The sequence below is a fragment of the Ursus maritimus genome, unplaced genomic scaffold (assembly GCF_017311325.1).
Source record: "Ursus maritimus isolate PB19 unplaced genomic scaffold, ASM1731132v1 scaffold_14, whole genome shotgun sequence".
In the NCBI taxonomy this organism is placed as follows: Eukaryota; Metazoa; Chordata; class Mammalia; order Carnivora; family Ursidae; genus Ursus; species Ursus maritimus.
The window spans coordinates 24,028,346-24,038,717 of NW_024423786.1; the positions used below are offsets into that span (position 1 = coordinate 24,028,346).

The 10,372-nt window shown below is 38.8% G+C and overlaps 1 pseudogene; it reads left to right on the forward strand.

Annotated features, from left to right (window-relative positions):
* The first annotated feature begins 9,584 nt into the window (after window positions 1–9,584).
* Window positions 9,585–9,939, forward strand: LOC103674236 (annotated as a pseudogene).
* Window positions 9,940–10,372: the final 433 nt, after the last annotated feature.

Sequence of the window (10,372 nt, forward strand, 5' to 3'; positions counted from 1 at the left end):
GGGATGAAGGCGAGCACTTGTGATGAGCACCGGGTGGTGTATGGAAGTGTGAATCACTATGCTGTACACCTGAAACTAATATGACACTGTATGTTAACTAACTGGAATTTAAATAAAAAGTTAAAAAAAAAAAGAAATGCAGAATATCAGGCGTCACCTTGGACCTTCTGAATCAGGATGTACATTTTCACAAGATTCTCCAGGTGATGCACACAGACATTACCATTTGAAAAGCGACAGACTAAACGAGGTGGACACTCTGCACACCTTGAGAGCACCGGAGCAGCCTGAAGGGGCCGCTGGGCCAGCTCTGGCCAGTTGTCAGTGCAGGACTGTGGGCCCGGTGCTACCAGACCTCTTCCTTTTTCAAAAGAATAAGAGAGTCTGGATTTTTCTATAAAACTTCTTGATTTACAAATGTTGGCGACCAACTCAGTGCATCTTAATGACTTTGTGAACCGAATTAAACAAGTCTATGGAGTGAACTCAATTTGTAGACCATCTATTTTGTTACTACTCATCTAAAACAATTCCTACAGAGGTTCTTGTATGTAAAATTTTATAGAGGCAGCAAGGTGAATGAAAATGCCTGAACCCTCACCGCAATAATGAGCAGTAGTAGTTAAGAGTAAATACGAATGTGAAATGCATGTGTCTTTGAGTGCATACATACAGGTATGTGTGCATGTGCACTTGTGAACGTGTGAAGTATCTCTGTGTGTGCATGCATGCCTCTGTCTGTGTGTGTGTGTGCATTTTGTGGGTGTGTGCAGGGGTGTGGACATGTATTTATGCATGTGTTTTACACACACATGTAGGTGTGTATATGTGGTTACAATGAGGCTCTAGTATTTCATTTTTCCTCTCTTAGCAGCAGCTGAAGATCTTTGGTCAGTAGTTCTAATCTTCTCCTTTAAGTGTCTGTCATTCTTGTCCCACCCTGGGATGTGCAAGAGTAGCCAATTCCTCATAACAGTACTCTTGTTAACTTCACCGGAAGAGCTCGAGGGGCGCCTGGAGTGGCTCAGCTGGTTGAGCATCTGATTCTTGATATTATCCACTCAGGTCATGATCTCAGGGTCTTGGGAGGGAGCCCAGAGTTGGGCTCCCTCCTCAGCAGGGAGTCTGCTTGAGATTCTCCCTCTGCTCCTCCCCTTGCTTGCTCATGTGCTCTCTTTCTCTCTGAAATAAATAAATAAATCTTTAAAAAAAGAAAAAAAAAGAGCTCTAGCTTCAGATGCAGATTAGCTTTAGTAGGGCATTTTCCCCCTAACATTTAAAGGAAGGTGCTTTTGCTACTCTGCAGAAGGACATCTCTTTCTGACTGCGTAGTCCTATAGCTTCCTGTCTCTCTCCCACAGATCTTTCATCTGTTCTGCCTGAACTGCAGACTCAGGATGACTTTGAAACCCCTTTCCTTGATGGGGGACAAGCTGGTTAAGTCCAGCCAGTAAGGATCTTTTTGATTCTAGAAGGAGACTTGGTGGTACTCTACCCCTGTGTGCTAGTAAAGCCCAGAATTTTGCAATATTACTCTGTTCCTCCTTCTGACACCTTGGTTACAGCGAAATGTGTGCACATGCATGTATGGACCCACAAATTCACTGGTTCATGTGTGTGCCTAAATAATCACATAAAAGCCAGGGAAGCACCAGTCGATGACCCTGGAGGCCCTATCAGTGCCTCTGTGTCCACCTGTGCTCTGTTGCATCTGGTGGGTCAGAATCCCTTCATGTGGGGTGAGCAATGTTTTGGGGAGGTATGTTCCCTTCTACCTGAGGAGTTTGGACTCTCCCTAGTGCCTTAATCTTGACTAGATAGACTATTATATTTGACTGGATAAAATTATACATGACAGTATCTGCCCCTGGTTTCCAAGAAAGAACATTCCACTCACTTATATTTGAGCCATGGTTACAAAAATTGCTATTAAATTATCCTTAATTGCAGAAAAGAATGTGCTTACAACAATTGATGTTAGACTTATTTCTTCAAAATCAACCATTTTTTTATTTAAAATTAACATGAAGTTTCCATTATGTCCTTTAATATGTCCATGTTAGCAACATTTTTAAGTTTTGAATTACATCAAATACAATTTATAGCTTTGGCGATTCTGCCAGCTTAATAAATATAGTGGTAGTTTGTTCATTAACAATTTTTTACTTGTTTTCCAATTTTCCTTTGAGCACTGAATAATAGTAAGAAAATAGTACGCAAGTTAAAAGAGGACAATGTAAAATATTTTGTCCCCTTCAAACGTTTGTCCACAAAATCCTTTTTCCTTATTCATTGTTACAAAATGCTTTCTTCAGCTCTCTTATTGTAGCTTGACATGTAAGAGATTTCAGTAATGTCAAGCAAGAACTTTTTCACAAGCCTGTTATAGTCATTTTGTAGAGTGAATACACACAAGTGGGTATAATCAGCTTACATATTCTTTGGCAATAAATGTGGCACTCTGGGGCCGTTAACAACTGTAGTATCTTCCTGTTACTTAAGTGGCCCAAAAGAGACAGAAAACTTCTAAAAGGGGTTAGCTCACTTCCAGAGAAAAAATCTGGCTCATCCACTCATGAATAAAAAAATAATAGACACTTTGAGTAAGCTTTATGATTGTGATATGTGAGAATATCTACTCCTTTTACTTTCCCCTTGTGGAAATTAGGTAAAATTGAACATTTATGTTATGGTAGGGAAACAGGAAAACCTGTGCTCCCTGAACATGAACCAAACAAAGGACAGTTTTTCCCCTGGAATTTATCTGTATCTCTGCATTTTTGCAGCCTCTACCTATGAAAGCAGATTTGTAATAAGTTCATATATTCATTCAACAAACGCTGAGGGACAGCTTAGTATGTAAATGCAGTTGTAACCAAGAGAGACATTGTCCCTGCCTTCACAACACTGACATTTTCTGGGGAGATGGACTAAGAAAAAATACCAACAAACAAATCATTGCAGATTTTGAAAAGTACAACAAAGGAAATTGCTGAACGGGACAAGATTTCCTCCAGATATAGCAATGAAGAAAGGTCTCTCCAAGGAGAGGCTATCTTAGTGGAGGTATGAGGAAATGAGAAGGATGGAGTGTAACCCAAGCAGAGAGAACAGCAGGTCTTGAAATAGGAAAGGATTTGAGGAAAGGACTGAGAGGTATGCGTACACAGTCTTTGGCTCTGTGGGAAACAAGGTTAGACAGAGAAGCAGAGATTCTGAATTTAGTACGTTTGGATTTGTTCTAAATGCAAGTGAAAGACATTAAAGATTTTAAGGCAGGTCAACTTAATCTGATTCTTCTCTCCACTTCGTGGAATATGCATTTAAAGGGGGCAAGGGATAGAGAGACAACTTCAAAACAAAACAAAATGAAACAAAACAGAACAAAGACTTTTTTTTTTTGAAGAAACCAAGTAAGCACGGGTGATTGTCTGGGCCAGAATGGAGCCAGAAGGATTGGCCACTTCATGATACAGGTTGGAATGGTGAATTGACAGAACTTGTTGATGGCTTGGAAGTAGAAGAAAAGGTAAAAGGAGGAAGCAAAGATGACTCCTCTGTTCCCGGCTTGAGCATTTGAGTGGAACTTAGTGTCTTTTACTAATGGAAGGAGGCCAGACTACTTTCATGACTCATATCTGCAGGAGGAATGTCACAGTTATTCTTACTTGTTAGTGTTTCAAATGATGTTAACCACACAACATGATACATTTGCTTTCTTATCTGATGCTTAGCTACTTTTTTATTGCATCCTAAGTAGTAGGTAGATATCTGCAGTTATCTAATATATTACAGGGATAATGTTGATATCAGTGATTTTTAAAAGCAAGGAAAAGACTTCTACCCTTAAAAGCAATTTCTTGCATATATCCAGTGGATTGACACTAACCCTTATGGAAAAATAAGCACAAGACTTGATGTAAAGCTTTCTTTCAAGTACCCATTGTGTGGTCTATAATTCACCCTGAAAAGCTGGTAGTAAGATAACAGGAGACCTCTCAAATATATTCATAACAATATACAACTGCAGATTTCTGCTTTATACAGGTCAGTGGAGAACCATCACCGCTGAATCAATGTCTCTAACTTCTTGAATGTCTAAATTTAAAAAGAATACATTCCTGCTAAGATTCCTATCAACTCTTGCTGATTATGTTTCATAAAGGCAAATTCTCGTACAGTGGGCTTTTAAAAGGACCAATTTTCTGCTTCTCTTGACTCTATGAGACATTCAGGAATTAATGAAAAAAGCAATGCCTGTCTGGCTTGTAAGCATCACATTCTTATTTCTGCATAAATTCTCACAGGTCAACTCAAAAAACAGTTCAGGGTCAAAATCTCATCTGGTCACCTAGATTAAAAACTAATTTCTCTAAAGTACATCCTATATTGAGGCTTTTCCATGCAAATAAATAGCAAGGGCCTTATCCTCCCTTCCTTTATTAGTTGGGCATGTCATGAATTTGAACAGAACATTTTGTTCTGTACTCTAATTACATGCGTTATCAGGAAAAAGCTATTCCTCGCATACATATCATTAGAAGCAGCTCTAAGAGTGTGGTTCTATCACAGGGCTCGTCACGGCAGTTCATCGTAATATTGACAGTTTAATCTTTTTGTTTCATACAAGATTAAAAGTGGCTTGATATCCATCTCTTCTTAGCTCGGACGGTGAATCCAATTGGACTCAGTCCGTATCTAAGTACCGTCTCTATCACGAAGATGGACTCCATTTTCTCAATATACTAGGTAATTAGCTACCGTTATGGGGAAAATACTTCGCTGATGAGAAAACCCAAGAAAACTGATTTTCCAAAAAATAATGTTTACTCACAACTAGTGGCTAAACAAGAGGAATGAACACTCTCCTTTCCCTTTAGATGAAGTGACAAACCAGAATCATCACTCACTCACTGCCTCTTTCCTCTTAGGCAGTTTGAAGACATTGTTCTGTTTGGTCATTTGCTTTATTGGCTGTAGAAACATCATGGCTACCATTGAAATGAAATGACTTTTCAAAGCCCTTTATTGGATCTCAGGATGTGTCAGTAAAAAGAAAGAAAAAAATAAACAGATGGAATTTGAACACAAAGAAAAACGACCTTCACTCAGAAACTATTTATTAAAATGATAGTACAATGCACTTCGTCTGTGAGGTGGCAAGTCACAAATAAGAAATATGGGAACCCGTAGAGCTGTTGAAATTTAAATTATGTGGCAGCTTTCCATCAGAAATGCAACAGTAATTTAGAGTTAGGCTTTCCTGACAGATTTATGTTTCAGTAAACAAACAAAAGGACTTTCTTGACTACAGTGCCAGGTGCAGGGAAAGATCCATGAGAATTGGAAAGAATGTGGGCGAATTGATGTGGTTTTCCCCTCGCATTCAATATACTTACATATTTCACCCATATTTATATTCATATTGAGGGCCAAACCTCTCTGAATGGGATTCAGCACATCCTGTTAGAACGCACTGAAACATCACACCTTCGAATAGCTGGCAAGTGGGGCCTGGGGAAGAGGAAGCCCTCTTCAGTTCTTTGTAGTCCTGCAGAATTTCACGTTCAATCTCTGAACCATGTCATGGGTGTTAGTTCATGACTGAAATGATTTTGCAACAAGTGCCTGCTACTGTGCAAATGAGGACGTGTTTTGTATCTCAATAAAAACGAGTAGTGTGGGTTTAAATAAAATGAGAGTTTTGAAGAGCACGTTTGAATATTGGGGAAGGTGTCCTGTGTACTTTGAAAGGAGAAGCAGACAGTCTCTGTCTGATGGGGTCTTCCCCTCTTCCCTTGTCTCCCCTGAGATGAGCGTGGACATTGTCGCTTCCTTGTTTTTATCAACACCACAGCAGTCACTTGGGAAAGGACGAGGTGCTGGGAAGCTTTTCCTGGCATCCCACACAGACCTTTTTACCCAAAAGCCTTAGAGGCAGATAATGAGGTTGTAATATCAGGCTATGGAAGGATTGGTCATCCTGTTCTCCTTACCCAAGTGATCCTGAAGAATGGATGGTAGTAGGCAATGAGGCCACTAGCCCTTACCAATAGACGTGATCTAACGGAGCTGCTGGCTGACATTGCATGTCCAAGGAGTGATTTTTTAGTGACTTTTTGTTACCCTAAACCTGTACACGATTCTAGGGTGTATAGCCAAGCAGTGAAACCCAGAGGTTTTCTAAGAGGTTCTTTTTTAAAGATTTTATTTATTCATTTGAGACACAGAGAGAGAGAGAGAGAGAGAGGAGAGAGAATGAACAGGGGGGAGAGGCAGAGGGAGAGGGAGAAGCAGACTCCCCACTGAGCCGGAAGCCTGAAGCTGGGCTCAATCCAAGGACCCGGAGACCACAACCCGACCCAAAGGCAGACGCTTAACCATCTGAGCCACCCAGGCACCCCCTTTCTGAGAGGTTCTTAAGGATCCTTTCTCATCAGCTTTTCTTTACTCTATCAGGGGTAAGGCCAGTCCATTCTAATAGAGGCAGTTTGGGATAGTGTTGCGCTATGACTGTTTTATGTAGTAAGCTCAAAGCCCAACTTATTGGAAGCCTTTGTTTGAATTCCAAAGATTTGCTCTGGGAGAAATGTGTTAATCAATGACCACTTTCATCTCTTCTGTCCTGTGTGATGTCAGGCAGCAGTGGCCACAGGGCCATTGTGCACACGGAAACACTCTGTCCTATGTAGTCCTCAAATTTAAGGCATAAGACAAATGAGTTGTGATGGAATCATTATCAGGTGGTAAGTATACTTTTCAGGAAAGAATATTTCTTGACCTTTTCTAAAGGGCAAGCTCCTGTTCAACCGTAGAGTGAGAGGTATGGTTTGCTTTATAAAGTGTGAATGTATCTGAGGACATTAAGAAGAACTTAAACACACCATAGAGGGAATATGAGAATAGATTAAGATTCCAATTCGAATTATCCCTTAAAGGATGAAGACTTTCTTTCCTTATGAGTTATAAAAAGCCTATTCAATTCAAGCTCAGCAACTACCTTCAAGATAACAAAGAGGAATATTTGTAATGTAGTGACTGTGTAATTTATGAAAATGTCTAGTTATACATGAACCATTGCTGTGTTGGGGTTTTTGCACTTAATCAGGCAAATTATTTTTTGTATGTTTTATAGCTATGTTTTTATATAAATATAAATAACAAATATATTAATTTTGGATAAATATATATATACATCTATATGTAAATATAAATGTTATATCTTTTGTATATGAATATACACTTATATTTATATATACACATAATTAATGAAAGCATGTTGTTTGTTTATTTCTTGCCTTTTGTGGGTGCTATTCTTTTGGCAAATATTGTTAAATGGCAGTTTCTAGACCGTGAATAATATATGTGGCCAATTGCCTCTTCCCATAAATGTAATTAAGCAGGAGAGTGAGTCAGAGATAAGCTCCAGCTTCTAGTTCATTTTTATAGACATTTGGTAATGATGAACTGAGCAATCAAGTGTCTGTGTAAACTGATGTAACTTTTCATACCATGAGCCTAATTATAGCTCTGCTTAAACACAAGCTAAATTGATAGCGAGTATACTTCTAACCTGAAACGTAGTCTCAATAGTGCTTATAATTGCAGGGGTTTTTTTTTGGAGGGAGGGGTCTACGGAGGGGCATGTGAATTATTGCAAATGTTCTTCTCTTCAATAACATCATAGAGAGAATCCTTGTCTTTGTAATCTATGCCACTCAAGCCCAGGTAAGCATATTTCCATCGTTCGATTCCCCGAGAGGTCTGGGAGTAATAGCCCAAGCACAAGACAAGGAAATATTTTGCAAATTTAGTGCAAACTAGATAACCAAACTACTTCTCATGGAGCTTATTTTCAAGCAAGAGAAAATGTAAGCAAATAAGCAAAATAGTTAATTTTTTACAATTAACATTTTTTTAATCACACAACTAAATAATTGTGCTAAGTACCAGGAAGGAAACCAACAGATAACAAGTAACTGGCTACCTATGGTAGGCATCAGGTTAGGCTCCGCAGAGGAACTGACCTTCCAACAGAGACTTGAAGGGAGATAAGAAGCCAGCCTTGCTGAGAGCCCTAGAAGAAGGAAGAGCAAGTGCAATGTTCCTGAAGCAGGATGCAGTGTGGCTGTTATAGGTATTCGTAGAAGGCTTGTGAGCTTGCAGCTTAGTGAGTGAGGAGAGCAGGATGAACAGACCGTTTGGATTTGAGGGGGGGACAGAAGGAGAGGGGAGAAAAGAAATGGAAAGAGAGGGTTCTCTTTCATTAGCTGATTTTATCCAATTTATGCTGTTAATCTGATGGCTTTCTAACCTAGCACTTTACTTCTGTTGCCTCCAAGTTAAAATATATATATGGAAGTTTATTATGTTTCATACTCAGAGACTCAGAGACTATCAGCCCTAATATATGAATCATCCCACCACCATTGACATAGACTCCATCAAAGAATAAAGGTCTTATAAAAAAAAATCCAAATGGTCTAAACACTGTGCTTATAGGAAGGCTGGTGACAGTGTCTTATATAAAGGGCAAATAATCTAAGACACATGCTGCATCCTCAGTAACCTTGGATCATATAAAACTGATAAATTGCAAACTGGTCCACAACTATTTGGCACCATGAAAATAACCCTTCACTGAGATGTGCTTAATATTAATTCCTTGTCTCTTACAAGGAAATTATAAAACACAGCTAATACCAGTGCAAATGGCCAATAAGCATATGATAAATCACCTACCTAACACAAATGAAAGAAATACAAATTGCAGGAATTAATAAACAATATGAAAAGATATTCAACCCAGCTAATAATTAAAACCTAACTTACAACATCACTTTTTCTTTCTTCTATCTATCAGATTAATAGGAATTTAAGATTTGTTATTATCCAATGCTGGTAAAAAAGTGAAGAGTATTTTCTTTCAAATACTGTTGGAAGGAATGTATGTTGGTATGACGTTTTAAAAATTGAGATGTAATTGATAGATAGCATTATATTAGTTTCAGATGTACAACATATTGATTCGATTGATACATGTACATACTGCAAAACGATCTCCACAGTGACTCTGGTTAACATCCATCACCACACATAGTTATAGATTTTTTTTCTTGTCATGAGAACTTTCTAGATCTACTCTCTTACCAACTTTCAAGTTACAGTACAGTATTATTAACTACAGTCACCAGTCCCCAGGATTTATGTATAACTAGGAGTCTGTACTTTCTGGCATCCCTTTACCCATTTCCTCCCACTCCCATCTCTGACAGCCACCACCTGCTCTGTATCCAGGAGTTTTTGTGTGTTTTTTTAAATTCCATATGTAAGTGAGATCATGATACTTGTCTTTCTCTGCCTGACTAATTTCACTTAGCACAGTACCCTCAGTGTCTACCCATGTTATCACAAATGGCAGGATTTCATTCTTTTTATGGCTGAATAATGTTTAATTGCATATAGTACCCTACATTTTCTTTATTTATCCATTCATGGATAAAGTTGCTTGCATGTCTTGGCTATTGTAAATAATACTGCAATAAACACAAAGGTGCAGATATCTTTTCAATTTAGTGGTTTTGTGCTTTTTTTTCTGTGCCGATAGCGCTCTTGCAAACATGGTTAACGTTCCTAAAACCCACCGGACTTTCTGGAAGAAGTGTGGCAAGCACCAACCCCACAAAGTGACACAGTACAAGAAAGGCAAAGATTCTCTTTATGCCCAGGGAAAGCGGTGTTATGACAGGAAGCAGCGTGGCTATGGTGGGCAGACTAAGCCGATTTTCCAGAAAAAGGCTAAAACTACAAAGAATATTGTGCTGAGGCTTGAATGTGTCGAGCCTAACTGCAGATCTAAGAGAATGCTGGCTATTAAGAGATGCAAGCATTTTGAACTGGGAGGAGATAAGAGAAAAGGGCCAAGTGATCCAGTTCTAAGCTTTGTATTTTGTTACATTATGAAGACAGTAAAATCTTGAGGTTATGTTCACTTCATTTGGTTGCAGTTGGTCTTGTAAGAGGGAAATAAACTAGTGCCACCAATTAAAAAAAAAATTAGTGATTTAGTTTCCTTCTGATAAATACCTAGAAGTGGAATTGCTGAATCACATGGTAATTCTATTTTAATTTTTTGAGTACCCTCCATGCTGTTTTCCATCATGGCTGCACTAATTTATATTCCCACCAACAATGCACAAGTATTCTCTCTCCTCCACATTCTCACCAACACCTGTTCTTTCATGCCATTAGCTAATACCCAATCTAACAGATATGGGGTGATATCTCATTGTGGTTTTGGTTTACATTTCCCTAATGACTGAGCCCTTTTTCAAGCACCTTTTGGCCATCTTTTTGTCTTCTTCGGAAATAT